At 44.4% G+C, this 25757-nt stretch overlaps 1 protein-coding gene, 1 long non-coding RNA gene and 1 other non-coding gene across 5 annotated transcripts in view; 2 read left to right on the top strand and 1 right to left on the bottom strand.

The window, feature by feature from the left end:
• Prdm10 (PR/SET domain 10) overlaps positions 1–1897 on the bottom strand; it is a 91734-nt gene extending 89837 nt beyond the window's left edge. For 2 of the 3 annotated variants that reach the window (XM_063256082.1, XM_063256080.1), the window contains exon 1: positions 1579–1896. The gene's annotated coding sequence lies outside the window, so the exon portion shown is untranslated. Of the gene's footprint in view, positions 1–1578 lie in introns of all 3 variants that reach the window. The other variant, XM_063256081.1, reaches the window with a different exon arrangement.
• LOC134477651 (uncharacterized) lies at positions 218–24172 on the top strand. Its single transcript, XR_010049742.1, has 2 exons — positions 218–686; positions 18193–24172. It is a non-coding gene; the product is annotated as an uncharacterized LOC134477651 (long non-coding RNA).
• LOC111757702 (small nucleolar RNA SNORA2/SNORA34 family) lies at positions 19545–19677 on the top strand. The gene has a single exon (XR_002791986.1). It is a non-coding gene; the product is annotated as a small nucleolar RNA SNORA2/SNORA34 family (small nucleolar RNA).
• Positions 24173–25757: the final 1585 nt, after the last annotated feature.

Raw genomic sequence — 25757 nt, forward strand, 5'->3', positions numbered from 1 at the left:
AGTTCTCACGGAATAAGAGGAATCACGAAGTGAAAAAAACAAGACCCAAAATACAAAATGTAAACCCATTAAATGCCGCTGAGTTATTCACATTAAAATGGTCATAAGGGACGTGGCTCAGCGTCAGATCCCCTGCCTAGCATGGTCAGCTCACCCCAGTTCCGGCGAGAGAAAGACACACAAAATGGTCCCAAAGTCAGTGGCACCTCGATTTATTTGTAAAACCTAGCAAAGTCATCTTCGAAATCATTAGACTGAATTAAAAGTTCACATATAGCTTGGTCCCTACACAATTCTGGTTTCTTTCAGCTCTTTTGCCATCCAGAACAAATCAGTCCCCAGTGCAGGAGCCCTAGAGGCGCTGGCGGCAGAGCCTGCTTGCCTTCAGGGCGCTTACCACACCTCTAAAGGGGCCAGAGCAGGCAAAGAGGCCACCGGCCGCAGGACTGCTTTCGACCCCCGAGTTGATGGAGTGGGCACGACTTCAGCAGGGGAGAACAGGGCACAGGACTCGGCGGGCTCTCACTGCCCCTTTATCTTCAAGACTGCACGTACCCTCTCCCTTCCTAAGTGCACACAAATAGTGACTGAAAATGGATCGAAAGCCAATAATCGACATAGCAAGGCTACAGGGACAGACACGCAAGAATCCACAGCTTTGCGTGCGTGCGCCCGCAGGACAGGAGGTAACTGCTCCACTTGACTTTACAGCACCCAGCACCTGGGTACTGACTTTTAAAATGATCAATAAAAGCGGCCCGCCGGCGGGAGCACTGTGAGTACCCACCAACCTCCCCCCAGCCGGCCTCCGGCCTCAGGCCTCCGCTCTGCACGAGGCCCGGAGGACTGGAGCCCAAGTCCGGTCTGCGCCCTACGCCCCACGCCCCGAGCCCCCGGCCGAAGCGGGGCGCTCCGGACAGACCCGCGCGGGCCTCCCGGACCCCGTGCCACAGGCGTGCACAGAAAGGCCAGGGCCCGGCGGGAGGCACGGGTGGGCGGCGCGGCCTCGCCAGACAAAGCTGCGTGCCCCACGCGAGAGCCTCGCGCGCCGGCCGCCCGGCGCGAGAACCGGCCTGCGGATCCGGGGCGCCGCCGCCGCCGCCAACCGCCGTCCCGGCCCAACCAACGCGGGCAGGGGAGGAGAGGTGCGCGCGGTCGGCGCGGCGGGCGAGCCGCTCGGGGGTCGCGGGGAGGCGCGCGCCGAGAGCGCAGGGGCGAGGAGGCGCCGGCGCCGCCGCGGAGCTGCGCCCGCAGGGCCGCCCGGAGGGGCTCGTTCCCCTTTCCCCTAGGACGGTGCAGATGGTTTGACCCCCCACCCGAGGAAGGTGCCTTGTCCCAGCCCCGGCTGGACTGTACCATCGGGCGGTGCCGCCGGGATTTCTCCCCCCCCACCACCACCATCATCAATTCCACCCCCCCAGCCGGGTCCGCGGTCGTTTGGCCCCGGCCAGGCTCTGAGACGCGGAAAGAGCTGGGCGCCATTTTGGGTGGGACTAAGCAAAGACGAAACACCCTCCCAGTCGATGGGGTACTCCGGACCCTGGTTTATCCGGTTCCCTTAATCCTTTAGGTACTTACACGACGTTAGGTGAGGGGAGCTAGAAGATCAGCGGGTCCCCGATCCTCTCTCCCTAGGGGTGATGGAAATCAAACCCCCCCGCCACCTCCAGGTGGTTCTTCCCGCCGCAGAGTGGGAGCAGTATAAAAGGCGGGGCCTTATTAGCATAACCTGCCTGGCAACCTGAGCTCGACGTTTTATGATTGGTTAAACTCTGTAAATCCCATGCCGCGCCTAGAGACAAGGAACGCTGGGCCGAACTGACAGGCCCAGATTTAAGAGTCATGACGAAGATCCTGAGACGCTAATTCAGTCGGCCGCGAAGCCAAAAGGAGATTCGCACAATGGCCCAATGACTGAAGGCCTCTTTATTTCGTGCTCTGCTGTTCATGTAAAATCCAATCGAAGAGCGGGTCTCTGGCTGCGCTCGCCTGCGTCTGTACTCTGAGCCAATCAGAAGGCCCGACTCATCGCATTCAGGGTCGGGTCCCGCGGAGACCCGGCGCGGCCGCGGGCCAAGTTCTCCGCTGTCCGGGTATCGCGGGAGCCCGGCCTCCTCCTCGTGCCGCGGACCAGGGGTCTGCTGGCCGCTCCGGCTCCCCCAGCAAGGGTTCGCGTCCGTAGCAGCCTGCTCGCGGGGGGCACGAGAAAACCCAACACTGGCGCTCGGGCCTTGGTCTCCTGTCGCCCTGGGTGCAGTGCCATGCACCCCGCTGACCCTTGGACCGTGTGTTGGTCCCTGCCAACCGCGGAGCTCCTTTACTGACCTTCCCCTTCGCCAATCTGGAAGTGATTTTCCAGAAACATTAAAAAGTATTATAGTCAAATGATTTAATTCATTTCTTAACCCCAGACTTCTCAGGGCCACGCAGCCTTAACATTGCAAAAAGGCCAGCCGTGCACAGGGCCATCTCAGGCTTTGTAATGCGACGCCTAAATCTAGCTACCCAGTGTCAGTACCTTTGTACCGCCAGAGAACAGCTTTCCCATGTATGGCATCTGCCTTACTATGTGTTTTAAAGATTTAATAAGATCTTAAAAATAATGAAGTGCTTCTCTTAGAGCTTAAACGGAAAATGTTAATGATAAACACCTACAAGATGGCTAACAAAACAGAAGGGAGAAAGGACTATCAAGCAAAAGACCTGAGAATAGAAAGCTCCTGGAAGGGGCTGCAAAATCCATTTTACAGTGTAGAAGATAGCGTTCTGTTTTAAAAAAAAAAAAAAAGATGAGTACCTCAGCAACGTGAAGAATAGCACATGTCTTGTTCTTCCACAATGTCCTATGCAGGCCACGCTGGATTTAAAAGTAAACCCTCTGAGTAATAAGTCTTGCTGCATAAAGCAGATGCAAAGGGTACCTAGTGAGGCAGACCTTGACATTTATATTGCAGCGCTCTTTGCTTGTCTTTCTTTGTGCAGGAAAGATTATATCGGTTTAGAGAGTTGCTGGAATGGTCACCCTTTCAGGGCTTTGGAAGAGCTGCCATCCCTTGTATCCCCGGGCATCTATCTAGGATGCCTCCTTTGGTGATTTAACCTTATTACATCCTCTCTGATGGATTGGGAGTCTCTCAGGCTGTCTGACCAGAAAAGACACAGGAAACTAAAGGGAGTCTTGCTGTGGGATATGGACTGAGTGGGAAAGAGAGAAGCGGACTCAACAGTCCATGCTGGTTTGTCGCTAAACCTGGGAGGAACCTCTGTATGGAGTAGAACAGAGAAGATGTCTCTTCCAGGAGAAGAGGCCCTTTTGATAGCATTGTGGGGCAGGCTTTTAAAGGGGTGGGCCAGAGAAATGACAGGCTTGTCATTGGCTGTGACTGGGTGATATGTCCTCTGTAATCTCCTGAAGTGTCCTTTGTGACCTATGTCCCTGGGATCTGCTGGCGGCCTGCTGACAGGTCTTTTGTGACTTAAAGAAAATGAAACCTACGTTTGTCTAAGATGGGGGTGGGCTCAATTCAAACCCTGTGATGGCCCTGCCCAAGCTCTGTTTTTCTTTTCTTTTTTTTTTTTTTTAAGTCGGTACCAGGGCTCGAACTCGCTCTTGCAAGGCAGGTGCTATGCCACTGAGCTAAATATCGCGCCCACCCCCACCCCCGTCCAAGCTCTGTGGTGGACTGTCGGGCCTGGAGAGTCCAATACCCTTCTGGACTTAGAGAAATGTTCTAAAACTTGCGGTACTCAAATGCTACAAGAAGACATCATTCCACACAGTTATTTTATTCAGGTGATCTGGAGTGATTCTCAGGAATCTACTTTTTGTGTGGCTTAAATAATTTTGAATTTACATACAGTAAAAAGCATTTGTTGTGGTTAGGAAATATCCTTTAAGTGATGGATGCGTACCGATTACAAGTTGCTGTTCCAAACAATAAGTTCCTCCTGTCATGGAGCTGACATTCCAGGGAGGCCACAAAAGAAAATTCATAAATAATTCCAGGTGCTGATGAGTTCTGTGATGAAAGCAAAGTGGAAATGTTGACGGTGCAGACAGGGTGTCAGCAAAGTCCTCTGTAAGGTTACTAAGATTTGGGGACCACAAATTATAAAGGTAGAATCTGTCCACGACCCAAGCTTGCCTTGCCTTGTGGGCCAGTTTTGGAATGCGGAAACCCCATTTTCTCCCGGTCACCACTGAGATCTTGATGATCAGTGAGGAGGTAATGCCCACAGGACAGGATGAAATCTGCTGAGGACATATAGGGAGGGCCCTAGTACCCTTTGTTCAAAGGACCTTATTAATTTGTTTCTTTTTGATGTTAAACTCGCCCCTTCCACTGCTGCTTCCACCTGTCACAAGAAAAGCCCCGACTGCTTCCTCCTGCACTTTTCAATAGAAAAAATAAAACTGAGTGGCTGGAGTTCTTTGTTTTTGCCCATCCTGAGGCACTGACCTCCCAGCCCCTCTTTGGTGCATTACTAAATTTGTTTCTGTTTTTTCTTCATCCTTTGCCATATCCTTCATACAGGCAGTTGGGGACTTTGACCAGGTCCCCTGCACTAACAGGTGAGCTGAGAGTTGAATGATTGGGAGAATGCAGGGGGAGAAACAAATTCAGCTATGTTTTGCTGTGGTAAGATCTTGGAGAACATTTCAGGCTAGCAAGTGTAAAGTCCATTACATTCATTTAAAAAAAAAAAAAAAAATTCAGGCCCTTGCACTTGCCAGGCAGGTGCTTATGCTACTGAACTGTATCCCTGGCCCCAACATTAAAATTTTTTTAAAAAGCATGGCAGGCATATTAAAAAAGTGTTCATTGAGTGTTTACTATATGCCTGGTGCTGTACTAAATGCATTGGGATTCATCAATTGATACTGCAGACAAAATGAAAAAACAAAACTCCATGGCTGACAGAGGATCCTCTCTAACACCCTGAAAGAGTGCAGAGACAAGGGTTGCTAGCTTACAGGGCAAAGGATATAGTGATAAAAGGCAATGTGGGGACGCAAAGACAAATCACATACCACTTCGAAGGCTATGTGAAAGAGTTTTGCCCTAGTATAAATTACTGTACAGTTATGGTGGTGGTCTAACGTGGCGGGAACGCCTACCACTTCCTGCTTCTTCTTCAGCCCTAATTGCAACTCTCCTTCCTGTTTGCACTCACAGAATTCCAATCAGTTCCTGGCACCTCATCAATATCCGCCCCGGGCACCAAGTCAATCAGAGGTCATATAACCCTGTGTCTCTCTGTATCTGGTCGAAGGAGACAGCCCAGCCGCCATGGGTTGTGTGCTCCTTTCCACGTCCTCAACTCAATGAACCTGTTCATTTTGTGCTTTTGCTCCTCTGTTACTCTAACACTATGGTATTGAAGTTTTAAGTGCAAGCAAAGCAGTGGAATGATGGTGTTGCAGCTGTTTTGAGCAAGACAATGAAACAATTATTTTCTTTTAAGGGACCTGGCTGTTCCAGGTGCTTAGTTTGTTGGGGGAGAAACAAGAGACCAGGAGTCTGTCCTGATATCCACTAAGCATCTCGCCCAAAGCAGGGGTGTAAACTGGGGAACTTGTGGCACTCTGGCTACCTTTGGAAGGTGAAGCCATACAACACTTGCAAATGAGGACTGGGTGGTGGATGCTGGTGATCAGAAGAGAGTAGTCAGGAGGGGGCTGGGGATTTAGCTCAGTGGCATAAGTGCCTGCCTTGTAAGCAGGCAGTCGTGAGTTTAATACCTGGTACTGATAAAAAGGAAAAAGAAAAGAGAGAGAGAGAGTGGTCAGGAGAAACCTACAAAGTTGAGATTCTAGTGACCAGGTAAATGCTGACTCTTTTATAGAGACCTGGAAGTTATCTATCTGTTATAGAGACCTCTGAAGTTATCTCTTAGACACCAAAGAGGTGTTGTGTAAAAGCAGAAGGAATGGGGCTGGGGATTTAGCTCAGAGGCATAAGTGCCTGCCTTGCAAGCAGGCAGTCGTAAATTCAATCCCCGGAACCGGTAAAAACGAAAAAGACAAAAAAAAAAAAAAAAAAAAAAAAAGCAGAAGGAATTCAGGGAAGAGATAGGGGAATAGAAATGCAGTGTTAGGATTCACCAGTTTTTAAATCATATTTAAATCACTGAACGTAGTTCAAGGGTAGAACAAACCTGAATACACAGAACAATGGGATGAAGTCTTAGGAGACACAGCCATCTAATGAGGATGAGAAGAGAACATGTATTTGGGAAGAAAGAAGCATGTCTCAAGCCAGCTCTTGAGAGCTGCTGGATTTAGAGGTGAGCCCCAGGAGGGCCCCTATCAAAAGGAGCTGAGCGGTCCCCAGGCATGATGTTATCACCCCAGGAGTCCCAGCTACTCAGGGGGAGATGGCAGGAGAAGTGCGTGAGCCCAAAGTTCGAGGCTGGCCTGGCAACGTTACAAAACACCATCTCAAAAAAAAAAAAAAAAAAAAAATGCTGTGTGGAATCCCCAGTACTGCCCCAAAAAGCCACTGAAATAAAAGCTACTCAAATTTTTAAAAATTTAAAGAGAGACTAAACAGGCCAAATAAATAGGAGAACTGGGAGAGGAAGGTGCAGAGAAGAGAAAGGACACGGAAGGCCCGGGAAGTGAAGCATCACACAGAAGACACAGCAAAGGCAAAGACAGAGCACAGCTGCGGATCCTGAGGGAGTTGCTCGCTTTGGTACCCAAGACCTCCAGAGAGAGCTGACAAAGGGAGTAGGACCTGCCCTGGAGCCCTCAGGACCTGTTTGTCCTTAGAGAAGAGCAACTTGACAGCAACATAACCACTGATCTTTTCTAAGCAAGTGTGTGTTAATATTCCTGGGGGCAAACTTGATACTTAAGTATTGAGGTAGTTTTGAAATAACTCCATGAAAGATTTTTTTTTTTCCAAGCTAGGGACACCAAATTCATAGCCTTTGCATGTTAGGCAAGTACGCATCCCCTGAGCTATACCTTCAGCCCCATAAGAGATTCTTATTAATTATAAAGGGAAAAATAGTAGCTAGGGAGTGGAGAGATTCGGCAGATAGGATCCTAACATAGTGATCAAAGAGTATCTGCTCAGTGCTGGACACAGTGGCACCTGTACTCCCCGTACACAAAAGGCTGAGGTAGGAGAGTAGGTGGAGCCTGGCCAGTGTAGTGAGAACTTTAAGCTAATAAGTGCAGGATACCGTGTGAAAACAGTACGGCTCTGCTTCTGAGATGTGACTACTAAAATTAGTCATTTAAATTTAATTATAAAGGAACAACAGGCAAACCCAAAATTGAAGGACATTCTAAGAAGTACTCTTAAAAAAAACAGTAAGAACAGAGTATGGTGGCTCAAGCCTATAATTCCAGCACTTGGAAGGCTGAGACAGGAGGATTGTTGGAAACATGAGACCAGTCCGGGCTATAAAATGAGTGAACTCAAGGCCCACCTGAACTGCATAGCAAGACAAAACAAAACAACAACAAAAACCGAACAGCAGGGAATCCTTACGTGGTTCATAAGCCTATGGGTTTTTATGCAGTCAGCGTGTGAGACGTACTTCCATCGAGCCTTGTAGGTATGTTATCTGATATGAACAATAATATTAATATTAATATTAATGTGTCTAGGCTGGACATGGCAGCACATACTTGTAATCCTAACTCTCAGGAGGCTGAGGCAGGAGAATTTCTGCGAATTTGGGGCCAACCTGGGCTACAAAGTAAGTTCAAGCCACCCTGAACTGCATAGCAAAACCCTGTCACAAAAAGGCAAAGCAATAATAATAATAATAATAATAATAATAATGTTTTTTGAAAGAAAAAGAAAGCCCACTGAATTGTTTCAGATTAAAGGAGATGAAAATGGCCTATAAATACACGATGTGTCTGGATTGGATTAAACTAAAAAAAGCTACATTTATAAAGACATCCATGAGACGGTTGGTTGCACTGGAGTGTGCTCTACAGATTAGCTGGGTATGGCAGTACCCACCTGCAATCCCAGAACAAGACTGTGCCACAACACCAGACTAGATCAATATTTTTGAAATGTGATTTTTATATGTAATCAGGTGTGTATTATGGAACAGAAAATAAAATCACCTTAAAAAAAAATAAAGGCTGCAAATGAAGTGCCTGTTGTTAGGGGTCATCTGCTTCAGGCTACCGGAGGCTGTTAGCCACTATGGAATAGCCACAGCACTTTTCCTGCGTGCACATAATGCCACAGAGCTGGTTTCTGCATCCAGCTTTCAAGGAGTGGGGCTCCCTACACACCCACAAGTTCTCTGGCAGCCACCGGCCAGATGTCTTGTAACTGCGTTCAGGGAAGGAACTGTCTGCCTGCAGAAGATCAGATCCACGGGTCAGTAGCCTGGCACCCAAGACTGCCCTCGGCTTTGGATGCCAGTCAAGTCACGTTCTTTCTACCCATGATAAACCAAGGTCCCTCCCACAAACCACCTCTTGGGCTGATTAATTTGTTAGGATGACTCATGGAACACAATTACTAGTTTACTATAAAGAAGATTACCAAGTAGTCAGGTGAGCAGCCAGGTGAAAGAAATGCATAAGAAAAGGACTCAGAACATCTGTGGTCCCTCTGGTACACGGCTCTCTCCAGGCCCAAATGGACAATTCTTGCTATGTCATGATATCACAGTCACAAAACTGGTGTCATTTTCAGCTCAGATAGGTTAAGTCATAGATTTTACTGTTGAAAGTATCATCCATGAGGCCAGATCCAGAAGAGGGGAAGTAAGCAAATGGAGAGTGAAGCAGCATAAAAGACCGTATCAAGTGCTATCTTCCCTTGTGAAATAGTCAAGGAAAAAGACAGTGTGTGAAATGGAAAAGTGCTGTACACTAGCAAAAAGAGCTTTGTTATGTTTGTGTTATGCCTAAGTTATATGACCAAAGTACCCGTGACTCATACTGTTCTGTATGTATCATTTTTTTCTGGGTGACCTAATTGATATGTTAATCAATGCTCCCCTCTGTGAAAAACTGTAAATCCCTGGGAATCTGACCTAATTGGTATGTTAAGCATTGCTGCCCTCTGCAAACAACAGACGTCATCTAAAATAAGTTGACAAAGGATTGTTAATTCCTATGAGACTTCTCTGTCCTCTGCAAAGGGAAACAAAGGTCTTCCTCATTCCTTAGCAGATCAAGCATCCTTCATTTCCTTATCCATGCCCATAACCCCTTACTTTGTAAACCATGCTTTCTACAAAAAGTTTGGAAAGTTTTGAGGGAGACACACAGCTTTTGCAAACTCCAACTGCACTGTGTCGCTGGTCCCAAGATAAAATAAATCAGCATTGCTTTTTATAAAAAAAAAAAAAAAAAAAAAAAAAAAAAAAAACATGTCTTGCCCTTTTTGGACTCGAGGTTGGGGGCAGAGGGATCGTTTTTGGGCTATAAGAAAAAGCACTTCCATCAAATATTACTACTTGCAAAGGAGTATAGGGGCTGGGGATTTAGCTCAGTGGCTTAAGCGCCTGCCTGGCAAGAGCGAGGTCATGAGTTCAATCCCCGGCACCAAAAAAAAAAAAAAAAAAAAGCAAAGGAATATGTGATGAAGCATTGTTGCTGATTCTAGAACAGAAAACAAAGGCCATTTAAAAAGAAAAGCCCTAAAACTCAGAGTTGTAAAAGATGAATTTGAGAACCAACATCAAGATGTCTTCTAATTGTATTTATATTTCATTATGCTGTGCAAAATGTCAAGGCTGAAATCATTTTTAAGCTAGTAAAAATGACAAGAACTGGTACACAAAAAGAGTGAAAGCAAGCAAGCAAGCAAGCAAGCCCTGTTTGGATATGATTCAGTGTAAAAGATGTGGATCTCAATCTAGGTTTCCACATTAAGGAAACTGTCTTTTTGTGGGCTAATGAGGTCTCTGGGGACTGGCAGCCCCCAGGCAACTGGAGCAGACTGGGAAGCAATACCTGAAAGGCCACATCAGGATCAGCCCAATCTTTCCATAGCCCCTCCCCAAGGTTAAATCAGATGCCAGTGGCCAGCCTATGACTGATCCTGCCTATGCAATGAGACCTTCCTGAAAACTCAAGAGAACAGACAACTGAGCACATGGAACTTCCATGAGGTTGGTGTACTGGGAGAGGGCACCACTTCTCCCACACTCTGCCCTGTGCATCTCTTCATCTTGTGTCCATCATGTCCATCGTTGTCCTTTGTAAGGTCCTTTGTAACAAACCTGTACACATTAAGTAAGCATTTGCATGAGCTCTGTGAGCTTCGCTCACACATGTGGAAACTCAAGGAAGGAGCGTGGGAATGCTAATCTCTAGCAGGTTGATCAGAAGCACAGATAAAATAATTTGGGGCTTGCAATGGGCATCTGACGTGGGGGTGGCAGTCTTGGGCACTGAGCTGTCAACGTGGGATCCGATTCTATTTGCAGGTAGGCTGTGCCTCAGCTTGCTTGGGTAAGAGGGCACCCAGCTGGCGAATAGTGCTGCTTGCTGAGGGTGGGGGTGGGCTCCCACACATTAGATGACAGAAGCCTTCTGTGTTGAACATCCTGAGGTGGTACAGGAGACAGACTGAGTTTGGTTTTTGCCTACGTATATTTTCAGAGTTGTTTTCATCCTATTTGCAGTGATCTCATTTTAGTGTAATTATTGTGAGAAGAATTATCTCAGAAATATGTCAACAGATACCTGAGAAGTGAAACAAAAGAGAAGCCACAGTGTATACAAAGTGTTAAAAAAAAAAAAGAACACCGGGCCTGGGGATTTAGCTCAGCGGCATAAGCACCTGCCTTGCAAGCAGGCAGTCATGAGTTCGATCCCTGGTACCGATTGTTGTACTCTAAGAAAATAGCTTCGTTATATGTGTATTATAGCAAACCTGCAAACGTGGCTTACTAAATGTGTTTTTTTATCCTTTTTCCCTAACTGATATGTTAAGTGACCTAATTGATATGTTGAGCAATACTCTCCTCTGTAAAGAATTGCAAGAATCTCACCTAATTGATATGTTAACCATTGTTGCCCTCTACAAACTACAGAAGTTGTGCTAAAACAAGCTAACAAGGGTTGTTAATCACTGTTAGGTGCCTCTATTCTCCGCCAAAGAGCTAAAGAAAACTAGAATGGCCCATTAATTTACACTTGTTTAAAGTAACTTGGTTGTGTGCAGAGAGATTTGCGTATGAGTTTAACCCTTTACCTGACCTTGACACATAACCGCCATTTTCTGTTCTGTATGGCACCTTATTGCCTCCCTCTCCCCTCACCTATCTATCTAGGCCATAAAGAATTTGGGTTTCTGGTGACCTCTTCCCGACCCGGTGATGATCTGTCATAAAATGAGCCTGCCCCAAATTTTAAGAACTGTTTAGCTTCAAAGAAATTACTGGGAAATACTATGGCCCAAACCCCAATCGGTGCTTTCCTTTTGTTCTGTATGCATCAAATGAGTTAGATATCAGATCTTTGTAAAACTTAAGTTTCAGCTTCTTGTAACTCTTGACCCCTTTGCACCCACTAGCGAAAACGAGCTGTCCTGAGATAATTAACTGTCCACTTTCTTCTCCAAATATTGCTGCAGATGTGCCACTCCGAGATGTCAGTCTGTAGGATGGGAGTAATTTGAGAAACACCAGGAACTCCTGAGATTGTCACAGCTAAGTGGACAGCAATAGTTTCCAGACTCGGGTCAACAAGTTTGATGGCTCTGCAGGTTTCTTTGTTTCTCTCCCAACCCTTTTCCTCCAGCCTCTTTTTAAAGTCCTCCCTGCAGTCTCTGGGACACAGTCTCCAAATTGGCTCCCAGAGACTTGTCACCAGGCCTGGAAATAAAGCCTTTGCTACCTAAATTTTTGGTCTCTTGTTTCCTTGGATTTTATACCGGGGCCTGAGTTATAACACCGATAAAAAGGAAAAAGACAAAAAAAAAAAAAAACACCTACCCAAAATAAAATACTCAGCATTTTAAAATTATGCTGAAAAGAAACTTATAAATGTAATGAATGTGGAAAAGTCACTAGCCCAAAGCAATAACTCACAGGTAAGTACTCTACCTCTAGTGTCCCGGGTAGTCTTTTGAATCCCATTCCTCACTCTACATTTAAGAAATCATATAAAAGCAATAAATTTTGGGATGGGATGCAGCTCAGAGTTTGAGCATTTACTTTGCAAGGCACTAGATTTGATCTCCAGCACAGAAGAGAAAGAAAGAGAGTTTCAATTTGTGACCCTCCCACCTCAGCCTCCCAGAAAGCTGGGACTGCAAGCAGGTGCCACCACATCCCACTGAGAAAGCTTTCATAGAGAAGCCAGGCCCTGTTAGATACAGAAGTAGTCATAGTACAGCTAAGCCTTACGCATGTAAGAAAGACAAGAAAGCACTCAGCTGCAAATCGGATTTCACTGGGCATGAGAAAATTTGCATTTTCGAGTCCCTGTAAAGATGATGAATATGCTGTTCTCCTCAGGCAGAAGTGATACTTCATTGTCCGTAAAGAAGAAACAGCCCATAAATGTGCAAGAGTAGAGAAGACCTCTCTCCAATCACACTGCTTATTGTACATGTAATATGAATTATGAATGCAAAATGTGTTAAAGCCTTCTCTCAATTTCCGGCCAGGACTTGACACATGAATACCAATGGGAAAAAATTTTGTAACAAACCTGGAAAAACTCTCAGAGTCATGCCACGTTAGACATCAGTGAATTCATACTCATTAAAACCTTTGGATTTAGGAAGAGCCTCAGCAAGGAATTCATAATTCACAGTGCTTCAGATAGTTCATTGTGAAATAAATTGCATTAATAGCAGAAAGCAATTCAATCTTATAAGATACTAGATATTTTTAACAAGGAGAAATTTTAACAAGGAAAAATCATTGCTAAACTTTGAAAGTTCATAAGAATTTTTTGGGTTTTGAGGGAGTTGTTTTGTTTTGCTTTGTTTTGTTGGTTTTTTGAGACAGAATCCTGTCACGTAGTCCAGACTGGCCTTGAACTTACTAGGTAGCCTGAGCTGGCCTCGAAATCACAGCAATCCTCCTGCCTCAGCCTCCTAAGTGCTGGAATTACGGGAATTCACCACCATACCTGGCTTAAGTTTTATTTCTAGTATCCAAAAACTGGAATGGCTTTTGACAGTTCAATGAGAAGAGAGGAAGTTTCTCTTGACCAAATGCAAAATAAAGACATTTTCAGGTTGGAGACATAGGTCAACAGTTGATTGCTTGTGGCACTTGGAAGAGGCTGTGGGATGCCTCCCTACTGTGGCAGGGGGTAGAGAGAGAGAGCAAGTAAATACTACCTACTTGATGCCAGACAAAATAGATCTCAAGTCAGAAAGCAACAGCATAGATAGAGCCACTGTACAGGATAAAACCTTTAGGTGGACAGAACCCACCCCTGTGCCTACACAGACAGACCCACTCCCATGCAGTCTTTGCCCCTGCCAACCCTGTGACTATGGTTTCCATGCCCTGGCCACAGCTACCCAGGTACTCCAGCCAACTCTGTTTTGTTTCTCCTCAGTTCTGGGCAGCACAGGTGCTAAGCAATCAGCCTCCCTGATCATGGAGAGACCAGTACCTTGAAAGAATTGACTGCTCCAAGGAGAAATAACAGATTTAGTCAGGAGTACTACCCCAAGTAGAGCCAACAACTTTCATAAGCTAGAAAAACAGTATGGGGTTTTACTCCAGAAGTGATTCCTTCACATCAGACTACGGTTGGAAAAGAAACCCAGTACAGTGCCTGCCATATTGCCACGGTGTGTAATCTGGATCTACTGGGGGAAGGGGTTGCTGGAGAGTCAGCCACAGAACAACTACAGAACAAGCCCACCTCGGCCTTCCCAGTGTGTTGCCCTCCCACAGTGACTGGGTGAGAGACAAATCCCTGGAGACAGCTGTAGAGAGGGTGTGGCTACACATACATCCCCTGAGAAGTTTAGATTCAGGCCAGGAAGGATGTGGGCTCCACCCTCCATGAGGAGTGGGGCTTTCAGAGGTAGCTGGCCTCACAAGTGCTCCCACCAAGTCCAGCAGTCTGCTTGAGCCTCCAGCGCACTCCTACATCCAGCAGAGACTACTGGTTTCATTGTTTTCCCCACATTCTAACATAAGCAAGCACACACGATGACTTGAATGGTCACCACAGTCTAGGATGTATGAACAGGGGGGCCTCTGGAGCAGAGTGACACATCACAAATCACAGACAAAAAGGTAGGTAGAAAAATCAGGACTCACTGGATTCCAAGAGTGCAAACACTGAAAGAAATCACTCATTCAAAAAGACAGAAATTTTTCTTATTCAGTTGTTTTTTTCTTCTCTCTCTGTCTCTCTCTCTCTCTCTCTCTGTTTCTCTTTCTCTCTCTCTCTCCTCTCTCTCTCCATCACTGGTTTTGGGCGCTCTCAGGGTTTTTTTTTCCTCAAAAGGACAATCAAACAATCAACTAATGCAAAGGAATTGTAAGTACCCCACTCATGTTATTATCACAGCACAATCACAAGAAATCCATGTCAAAAGAAACCACAAACCTGTGCATGGTGGTACACAGCTGTAATCCTAGCATGCCTGAGGCTGAAGCAGGAGGATTGCCGTGGATTTGAGGCCAGCCTGAACTACACAGTGAGTTTAAGTCCACCCTGAACTATGTAGTGAGACCTTGTCTCAAAAATCAAGCAAAACCAAGAAAGCAAAACAACACAAAGGAAGAAAGAAACCAGAGAAATTATGCACATAAATGGAAACTGACTATATATCCACAAGGTCCTAGAGAAACAAGAACAACTCAAATCCAGAGCTCGTACAAGGAAGGAAATTATAAAGATCAGAGCAAAAATTAATGAAATTGAGACTAAAGATACAAAGAATTAATGAATCAAAGAGCTCGTTATTTGAAAGAATAAAATAAACTCTTAGCTAATCTCATGAAACAAAGAGGGAAATGCACAAATTAATTCAACTAGAAATAAAAGGGCTGAAACCACAATGGACATCACTAACTCCAGAATATTATTGGCCAAGTATTTTAAACATTTACACTCCAATAAATTGGAGAATTCAGGAGAAATGGTAGATTCCTAGATATATATGAATTACCAAAGTTAAACCAAGAAAATTTGAAAACTTTAAATAATCGAATAATAGAGAAGAAAATTAAAACTAATAAAAATTCTACTGTTGGGGCTGGGGATTTAGCTCAGCGACATAAGCACCTGCCTTGCAAGCAGGCAGTCGTGAGTTCGATCCCCAGTACCGATAAAAAGGAAAAAATTTTTAAAAATAAGAAAAAGAATGTAATCATATTTGGACAGATTTTGCCACAAGTCAGTTGGACATCTTCTAGGCCCATTCAACTCCCAAAGAGGATCATTTGCTAGCTGTAGAGGTTGATGGATTGTGTCAATTTGAGACATTTAGAAGCTTAGCTAAATTAGTTTAGCAACTTTACACCCAGGGGTGTGGAAGACCCACCCTAGGGTGGCTCATCTCCTGGAGGTATAAAAGGGAAGGAGGAAGGACACATGAGTTCTGTTATTTGGAGGAGCTCCAGTCTTTTTTTTTTTTCTTCTTTTTCATTTTTATTGGTACCAGGAATCGAACTCATGACTGCCTGCTTGCAAGGCAGGTGCTTATGCCACTGAGCTAAATCCCCAGCCCCAGGGGCTCCAGTCTTTGCCTTTGGCTTGCACATCATCTCCTGGTTTCCAGTGTAGACTCTTCAGCTTTCCGGCAAAGACTCTTCAGCCTTCCAGTGTAGACTCTTTGGCCTTCTGTCGGAGAGCCTGCCTGTTGGTGTGGACTTGCATGGACACTGGGCTGAACTCCAGACCTTGGATTGAACCCTTCAGCCTCCAGCATAGGACACCCTCTGCACGCTCCCTCATCCAACTCTGTGGCTGACCATCCTAAGCCAATCGTGTCATTTCGTATACATTTGTCTATCTCGTGTTGTATCTGTTTTCTCTAGTAAAACCCTGACTAACACACTAACCATTGTCTGAGCACTGGGTCATTCACTCCCCTAATATCACTTACTACCCCCAAATTTGTCGTGTCACCATGTCTTCCCTGTATGAAGGAAGCTTTACGAGCACACGTGTAGACTCCAGTGAGTCTGGGTGGTCGCGCTCCTGTGATTACTCCCTAGGCGCCTTAATAAACATGTCCGTCTCTCTCTCCTATGCATATATCCATGGACAGTGCACTGCAGCAAATCTCTGGAAGAGGCTGGGGAGCTCTCCCCTTCCTCTACCTCTGTGTAATCACTGAACTCAGCAGTTCTCTTTTTGGAATTCTGTCTGGAAGAAAGAGATGTACCAATATAAGGATTTGTTTTTCACATTTAGAAACAGTCAGTAATGGTACATACATGCCAGTGAGTGGTACACATGTAGTGGTTGAAGATAATGAGCTGTAACCATAACAATGGGCTTGGAGGGATTTCCAAGAGATGCTGTTCAATGAGAAAGACAAAAAAGCCAGGTGTGGTGGTACACACCTGTAATCCCAACACTCAGGAGGCTGAAGCTGGTGGATCAAGGTGAGTAAGTTCGAGGCGAGCCTGAACTGCATAGCCTGGACCCTGCCTCAAAAAAAGTTAATTAATTAATTAAAATCTCTTACTGAAAAACACAAAGTTCAATAAGTAGACTGTATTGTCAGGGCTTACCCGTAAAAACAGAACTAGTTGGAGATTATTTATTTGTTAGTTTGTTTATTTTCATGGTGTTAATACCAAACCCAGGGCTTCACAATTGCTAGGCAAGTACTTTACCACTGAGCTCCACCCCCAACCTCTGCTACAGTCAGTTTACTGAATGGGGCCCACCCATACTACCTGGGATCATTCCTTTACTAAGCCAGTTGATTATGAACTTAAATTACATATACAAAATACCAAATATACAAAACACCTAGATTAGTAATCGATGGAATAACCAACTGACACATAAAACTAAACATTGCATATATAATGTTTCAATTTTTAAACATTTGATCTTAGCCAAAGGTTAAGAAGCAATTACGTGTTTCGTTTCATAAAATAAATAATTGAGAAAAACCCCGGCACCACCTTAACCAAGGTCAACTGGATAGAATGGCATGGATTTCTTCTGCCTTTGTCACAGTTTCAGATGTGGTCTGCCTGCAGGTCTTATACATATTCTTATCAAACTGAGAACTTTGGCCTTTCAGTATGGCTTCTCTTTGGCAATTCAAATGCTTGGCTTCAATGTTCATGTGCTTTGGCGCCATTATTAAATGAGTCCTTGAACTCAGGGACTTCAATCCTTCAAAAATGGATTTAATAGGTGCCAACATCATTTAACTAAGGAATCCTCAAGGTCACTTCCTCCCTTGTAAGCAAGGGTTTCTCGGGTGCTGTCACAAGACCTTTACAGGTGTTGGGGTGTTCATAGAAGTGGAGGTGCATGTGTGATACTGATTTAATAGTGCCATTAGGTAAAGAAGCTGTTTCCAATTATAGATGCAAAAAGTACTAAATTGAAGATAGTATAAAAGCTTATAGTGGAGAAAAACTCTATTATTTAGAGGATGCCATGTAGTCATTTTCCAGAAATAATCCATGGATATCCAGGGGCACAATTCCTTTTTGAGTTCCATTCAAAATAAATCGTAGGAGTTCTAGGGCAGGATAATAGCCTTTGGGCTTAATTTATGATATCTCTTTGGCCGAATTAGTGTCCCCTCTAGTGATCTGCCCTTTCTGGGAGAAGGCACAGCAAGAAACCTGACTTTATGGGACTTCCACTGACTCTAAAGCTTAGAGATGGAAAAGAGGTTAAAAATGTGGGGGGAAAAGTGGATGTAAGATTGTAAACTTCAATCAAGAAAGAGTCCCATAATGAGCCTACACATTCTTACGTCAGATCCTTTGTATTAAAAATCAGTTGCTGTTGATAACATCTGTACATTACTAGAGAGAAAAAAATTCTCCAGTGAAGAATAGCAGGTTTGTAGTGAGGTTCACTGTGAAACAAATCATTTAGGGCAATGAAAAAATTAAGGAGTCCTCATTTCTTATTATTTCTTAAAAATATTGTCATCAGAGAAGTGGTAATGTTTTTCTTGAGTATTTATTTTAAAGCACAAAAAATATCTCTCTCAGTTTACTAGGTTTATTAGTTTACTATAATCCAAAGGGCATTAACAATTGACATTTGTTTTCTTGCAGTTCCAGAATCCAGATGTCTCAAACGAAGGTGTTGGAGAGGCTCAGTGCCCCTGAAGACTCAGCAGAGACCCTTTCTTGCCTCTTCCTAGCTGCCAGAAGCTGTTGGTATTCCTGGACCTGGGCTACATCGCTCCAATTTCTGCCTCTATCTTTGCATGATTCTCTTGCCTCTGTGTGTCTCTAAATCCCCTTCTCTTGGTGAGGACAAGAATCACTTTGGATGCGGGACTCACCGTTATGAAAGTGAGTCTTAACTTGAAAGCATTAAAGTCACATTCATAGGTGGAGGTGGAATTAGGGCATGAATTTATCTTTTAGGGGGATACAGCTCCATCCACTACAGTATCCCATTTCATAATAACCAGCTGATGCGTTCTTCTGAAAGGAGATAATGGCCTGGGGATGTAGAGCAAATGCTTAGTGTGCTCATGGCCCTCGGCTTAACACACCACACACACACTGAAAGAGAGAGAGAGGGAGAGACAATGATGTCACATTTGTACAGTTATTTAACACTGCCCTGGAAGTTCACACCGAAGCAATAAAATATAAAACAAAACAAAACCATCTGCACTATATGCAGAAATACAAAGGAGGCTTCCCAGAACAGTAACAATAATCACAGGAAACCACAGAAAAGCATGTGTTTATGGAGAATCGACTGTGCACTTAGCCTGGTTCTTCAAAAAGTGGGGTGTGTAAGATGACTCAGTTATGAAGTGTGATTTCAGGGTTTCCACCCCAGGCACACCCGGCCTTCTTCCGGTGGTGTCCACTTGCCAGGGCTCCTAGTGAGTCTCCCTGTAAACCTTACTGGTAGCTGTAAACACAACTGAGAGATCCGTGATTCTCTTTCCTTCTGATTGCACCTGTGGTCCCAAACTGGTCCAAACTGGTCCTGGTGGCTAACAGGAGTGACTGCATTGGTTTTTGGAGAAGGCTATTTGCTAGCCAGAAGTCAAGAGCTGTAGGAAATGCAGACTCTAAAAAAGCTGCGACCTTTGGCCAACTTTCCTGGCCGCTCTGCTTAAGTTTTGGCTTCACTTCCAGCTGAACAAGATTTGGGGAACTGACACAGGGAAATGAGAAGGAAGAGAAAGTCAACTTTAGATTTTGAGCCAGTGGTTTACTTGTTTTCCTTACATACAAAAAACAAAAGATAGAACCGAGGAAGCAAGACAGGAAATGAAACAACTTTAGTAGAACAAGCAAAGAAGATACGAATGACTACTTTTCAAACTGGTGATTGCCACAGAACATGAAACAAAACCATTTCTAAGACTTTTCATCAATGAAGGCTACCAACACCTTTTCTTTCTTAAATTTTAATTTTTTAAAAGTCCATGCAGGGCCTGGCCCTGAATCAAGGCTGGCAGCTTCCTGACGCTGTTGATTTCAAGCAGGAGCCTAATGAGATGTCTTTTTATGGTGTGTTGGCCATTTCAGAACTTGGGCAGTGAAATGGTCAATTCATTAGAAACAGCTTGAAGCAAGCCCCCACTCCTACCCCGAGTGGCTGCGAGTATGGCAGGCTACACCTGCCCAGGACGGGAGCCACCAGCATTTACTGGGACCCACGCCATGCTGGGACTTGGAGCTCCAGGAAACCTGGCAACCCCTCCCAACTCCCTGTTTTGTTTTGTTGAACTTCAATATACATGAAAGTATGCTCAGCTATTTTGAAGAGAACGAGAACCTCTATGACAGCCATTAGTGACTTCCCTATTGTCTGGCTTTGAAGACCTAAAATGCCTTCCTCATTCTGTTCGGATCAGTTTTATACTATGTTGTTTTGTATGAATTCTCTGTATGCGAAGACATGGACAACTATTTGGAAGAAAAAAAGAGACAATATGATAGATAGTAAAGATCTCAGGTCATCTAGCTTTGAAATTTATATCTCTTATGCTACTTTCTTATGTCCTATTTTGTTCTGTTTTGTTGTGTTTAATTTTACCCCCTTTAAAAAAATCTAACAAAACACAACATATTTTAATGGAAAAAAAAAGTCCATGCAGTGTAAGGTATTTCCGTTTTGAGTCTTTGTGTAACATTCCTTAACCATTCTTTAACTTCATTTGATCCAAGTGGGACTGTAAATACAGTGGCTGCCCCAATGCTAAACTAGGGTAAATGGGAGCAAAAAAATGGAAAATATTTTAGAAAACAAAGCTCTAAGCCAAATAGGGCAAAGATTAAGATCCATGGGACATGGCTCTGAATATTTGTGAGTAATCCGCCCATAATCCTTAGAAATAGATATTGCTCGTGCAAATAAGATGGAAACATTTGGGTGGATTTTTCTGTCACATATGGCAACGAAGCCTGTGAGAAGACTCAGTGCTGTTACAAGGGTTGTGGATGCATCACATTAACAATGAGAGGGAATGAAGTGCATTGGTTGGAGGACTAAGCCTCATTTGCTACTAAAAATCACAGTTTTCCGTTTCCTCTGTATTGCTAGGGATGGCGCTAGGCAAGGAGTCTTCCACTGTACTCAGCCCCTGTGAAAAACGTAGGCTGTGATTCAGCAGCTGAGATGGGTTCTAGAATTGTTTCTACCAAACCTCCAGAGGGTAATGCTGTTCTTGCTCTATGCACGCCCAAAGAGGATGTACAGCCTTCAGTTTCGCCCATTAAGAAAATTCTAGCACTGACCGGGCATGGTGGCATATACTGCAATATGCTCCCAGCACTTGGGAGGCTGAGGCAGGAGATCACTATGACTTTGAGACCAGCCTGGGCTACATAGTGAACTCAAGACCAGCCTGAACTACACAATGAGACTTTGTCTCAAAAAAAAAAAAACCAAAGATCCTAACACTGTATTTATTGGTGTGGGCTTTGTCTCACAAAGCCTGGCTAGTAAACAGTTTTGACTGTTGCCACACTTGGAGTGAATACATTTGGCTAGTAAACAGTTTTGACTGTTGCCACACTTGGAGTGAATACATTTGGAATGTATTCATGAGATGCAAAGTTACACCCCTGGGAGCAGAGACCTGAGGCTGAGTTTGCAGATGTCACCATGCCTGGCAGAGTTCTGAATTCCCTCCTTTTCCAGTTTCCTCCAGCCTCTCACTCCCACCCGGATCCACAGATCTGATTCTGTGGGTTTTAATAGCTGCTACCTCTCTTGGGGCTGGGGATTTAGCTCAGCGGCATAAGCGCTTGCCTTGCAAGCAAGCAGTCGTGAGTTCGATCCCTGGTACCGATAAAAAACGAAAAAGACCAAAAAAAAGCTGCTGTCTGTCCCTCTTGTGCAGCCCTAAGGAGATGTGAATGATGTTCTTGGTCATTTTGTCAGCGTGCTGCAGTATCCTGACTCTGTGACACTGCCTTCCCCTTTTTACTCTCAAGCAAACAAAGCCCTGATATAAGTCGGTTTTAGAAACAGGTAAAATAGGGGCTGGGGATTTAGCTCAGCAGTATAAGCACCTGCCTTGCAAGCAGGCAGTTGTGAGTTCGATCCATGGTACCGGTAAAAAGGAAAAGACAGAAAAAAAAAAAAAAAGAAACAGGTAAAATAGCTGGGGTGTAGCTCCCAGTGGGTGCTTAGCATGTGTAAGGACCTGTGTTCAATTCCTGGCACCAGAAAAAAGAAAAAAAAAAAAAAAAAGGGAGAATACATGTTTATTATAGTCTCTATTGTTTCCTAGGTTTATCTAGGATTTCAAGTGAGAAAAAAAAATAAAGCACTGCATCAGTTTCCTCTTCTTCATCTCTAACCAAAAGCCACAGCCCTCCCCTGAGATCTGAGGGGAAGAGGAGTAAAGTGGGGCGGAGGGGGTAGCTCAGGAATAGAGCCCTTGCTTAGCAAGTATAAGGCCCTGGGTTCAATCCTCGGTAACGCAAAACAAAACAAAAAGAGAAAGCAGGGCTAGTCCAAAATGTGTCATGGAGTTGATACCTCAGCTTCAGCGTGAGGCAGGGCCAAAGTCCTTTCCCATTGCACCCACGGTTTCTGAGCCTTTTTTTGTTTGTTTGTTTCTGAGTCTTTTCATGCTCAGTGTCTGCATCTGCAAATGAGAACCTACTTAAGCAACTGCCAAAATAGCCACCCTCCTTATGTATTAAAAGAAAATGCCCCTGTGGCTAGAGGTGACCAAGGAGGACACAGCTCTGACCTTGACGGGGCTCAGGAAGTGTGTGGAGCTGGGCCACCGTTCTTCCCGCTGCAAGGGGCTGCGGTGCCTGAAGAAGTTGCATGACTACTTCATACATTGAGCACTCAAAGAAGAAAGAATGAGCTTGGTGACATCACTGCCCACTGGACACACAGTGAAACAGACTGGCCTCCTCGGTGAGCAGGAGAGACACAACCTGCTGCCCTGATCGCTGGCCTCAGGCTTTTCTGTTACCCATGACACAATCCTGATCCCTGACTCACAGCTCTTGAGGAGAAAGGAAGTGGGATCCTGGGTTTGAATGGTGAACTGGGCTGGGCCTGGCGGGTGAGAAGCCTGCATCAGTGTTAGCAATTATTACCCTCCCCCAAGCCCTCAAGCTAGGAATTGAACCCAGGACTTCATACATGCTGGGTACTTACCGCAAGCTCAGTCCTTCTCCCCTTTTATTTTTTGTAATGGGGATTGAACTTGGGGCCTTTTCATTGAATTATAACCCCACCTTTTATCTGGGGACAGTCACTAAGTCTCTAAATTGCCCAGGCCAGCCATGAACTTGTGATCCTCCTGCCTCAGCTTCACAGAGTGCAGGCTGTAGATGATTACCACCATCCCTGGTTCTCCCTATTTTTTCCCACTCCACTTCATTTCTACATCTTTCAGCCAAACTGAAGCATTCATTGCAGGATTTTTGGATTACAATCAACCCAAAAGTACTTTAGTTAAACCTTGAAAGGTGGATTATTTTAGGTAGGCAGAGGGAGAAAATACTATCAACACAGACAGAGATGGAAGAAAATGGAGTACAGCTTTGGTGGGTTTTATTTTTTTCCTGACTGAGAAAGAGGGCACTAATGAATTTGTAATGTATTTAAATTTGAAAAATAATATTTTTAGCTGGATGTGGTGGTGCATGCCTGTAATCCCAGCACTCGGGAGGCTGAGGTGGGAGGATCCTTGTGAGTTCAAAGCCAGCCTGAAGTGCATAGTGAAAGTCTGCTCAAAAAAACAAACAAACAAACAACAACAGCCTGAATTTCTCACTATTATGCTTTTTTCCTTTCTTTTTCTTTTACACAGAGTGTTTCTATGCAGTTTAGGCTGATTTTTGAACTCAGTAGGTAGCCCAGGCTGGCCTCAAGCTCACACTGATCCTCCTGCCTCAGGCTCCCCAGTGCTGGGATAGCAGGCATGTGTCAAAAACTATTACCATTTTTAAAGAAAAGTAGTATTTAAAAAGAGCCAGGATACTTGATTCTTTCACTGCTTGGTGGTGTTATTCAACTTCTCCAGAACTTAGAGTGCTCCACTGTACTATGAAGTCAAAGAAGCAGATGCTCTCAAATATTGGTCCATAAATTTCCCAGACAGATGTAAACAGAACATCTGCCTCCAATCGAGAGGGCGCTGACCGCACACAGAATATATAGTCATGTCTAGCTTGGCAAGTCAGTGAGCTCACAAAGCAGGAGCAATTTGCAGGCTGCAAAGCCCCTTTTCTAAACTACTGGCTTTATAGTAAGTTAAGCCCTGAGGTAAAGAGCAAAAAAAAAAAAAAAAAAAAAAAAAAAAAAAAAAAAACAGAAACAAGAGACAAGAGTCCTGCGGAAACCCGCGAGAGTTGGACTCCCATCCTTTTGTCTACAAGAGCCCAGTCCGCTGCTGTGGGGGCCGAGCCTGGGCACTGAAGTCTGCACACAGCTCAACATTAGGGGGTGAAGGGGCTGGATGGAAAAACTGAGGCCCACTTTCAAGATGGAGTTGCTTTGGCTTTGGTTTGCCGGACAAACATCCATGCTGCTTCTACAACTGTTAAGTTCCATGGAAATTATAAAATGTTCTAGCAACCTAAACTCGAGTTAAGAGCCTCACATTTACTATGCTCTCTGGCTTACTCTTCTACTCATTTATTCCTTCTTTTAACAAAGTGAATTTATTTTATGCTACATTCTTTGCATGTGAGGAATCCTTCTGTCTCATCAGCTCTGTTTCGAAGCCAGCATAGGTTACCTAGTGTCACCCAAAGTGTGTTCCTCAGGTCCTTCAGGAACATATGGCTCTCTGCTTTCAGCCTCTTTTATAACCCAACTCAGGGACCTGTCAAACCTCTCTCTGTCTTTGTCTCTGTCTCTGTCTCTCTCTCGCTCTCTTCTTTTTGAGACAGGGTTTCCCTAGGCAGTTCAGGCTGGCCTGGAACTCACTGTGGAGCCCGGGTTGACCTTAAACTCACAGCGATCCTCCTGCCTCAGTCTCCACAGTGCTGGACTAATAGGCCTGCACTACCATGCCTGGTTCTCACTCATTTCTGTCTAGTTTCTTTCTCCCACCTTCCACCTCTCACACGCGATGCAGGATTGCAAGCTATGCAGAATATTAATTTACAAGCAACAAAGGGTTTGGTAGCTAGTACATGTATCATGATTATTTTTTAAACAGGTTTATTAGTTTTCAAATATAATAGTAATGTTGGGCCAGATGTGGTGGCACACACCTGTCATCCCAAGCACTTGGGAGGCTGAGGCAGGAAGATAGCCACGTTTAAGGCCAGCCTGAACCACACAGTGAGATCTTCCTCAAAAAACTCCCAAAAATAAATACAAAAGATAAACGGTGATACCAATCATAACAGAAAATTGAAGAAATACTTTGAATGGGTGATAACACCGCCATCCTAGGGGAAGTGGCTAACTTCCGGGGATATTTCTTTGCAAGGTTTTTGAGCGGTTTTCATGTAGCTATAAACATTCTGAATGCAGTTTATGTAACTTAATGTTACAGTACAAACATTTTCCATGTTATTACATTGACTTTCATGGAACTGTTTGATAGATAAAGAAAATTTTAATTAAAATAATGACAGTGCTGGAGATCAAATCCTGGGCCTCGTACATGATGCACAAATAAGCTACAGCACAGCCCAATTTTGTTGTTGTTCTTTATTTCTTGAAACAGGATTTCACTAAGTAGTTCAGGCTGGCATTAAATTCACTACATAACCCAGGCTGGCCTTGAACTCTGTGATATCCTGCCTCAGCCTTCTAGTGTGCTGGGATTAATGCTTATGCCAGCACACCCTAAATTTGTTTTTAATTTGATACCTAAAAACATGAAAATTGTACATATTTAGGGAGGACCATGTGACGTTTCAATGTATGTATACACAGATGAATATTTAAATCAATAAACCATCTATTTCTTCAAACATTTATCATTTCCTTCTGGTAAAAACATTCAAAATGCTCCTTTCTAACTGCATAATAACTTGTCACAAAATATTTAGACATACAGAAAGAGGTAAACACTAATGGGATTAACATCCATTTTTCTCACTGAGTTTAAGAAATAAAATGTAGCCAGATGTTGTGGTATGTACTTGTCATCCCAGCATACCAGGAGGCTGAGGCAGGAGGATCACATACAAGTTCAAGCCTGGCCTTG

Source organism: Cavia porcellus, unplaced genomic scaffold (genome assembly GCF_034190915.1).
Source record: "Cavia porcellus strain 051 isolate PalLab524CR breed Dunkin Hartley unplaced genomic scaffold, mCavPor4.1 scaffold_9, whole genome shotgun sequence".
NCBI lineage: Eukaryota > Metazoa > Chordata > Mammalia > Rodentia > Caviidae > Cavia > Cavia porcellus.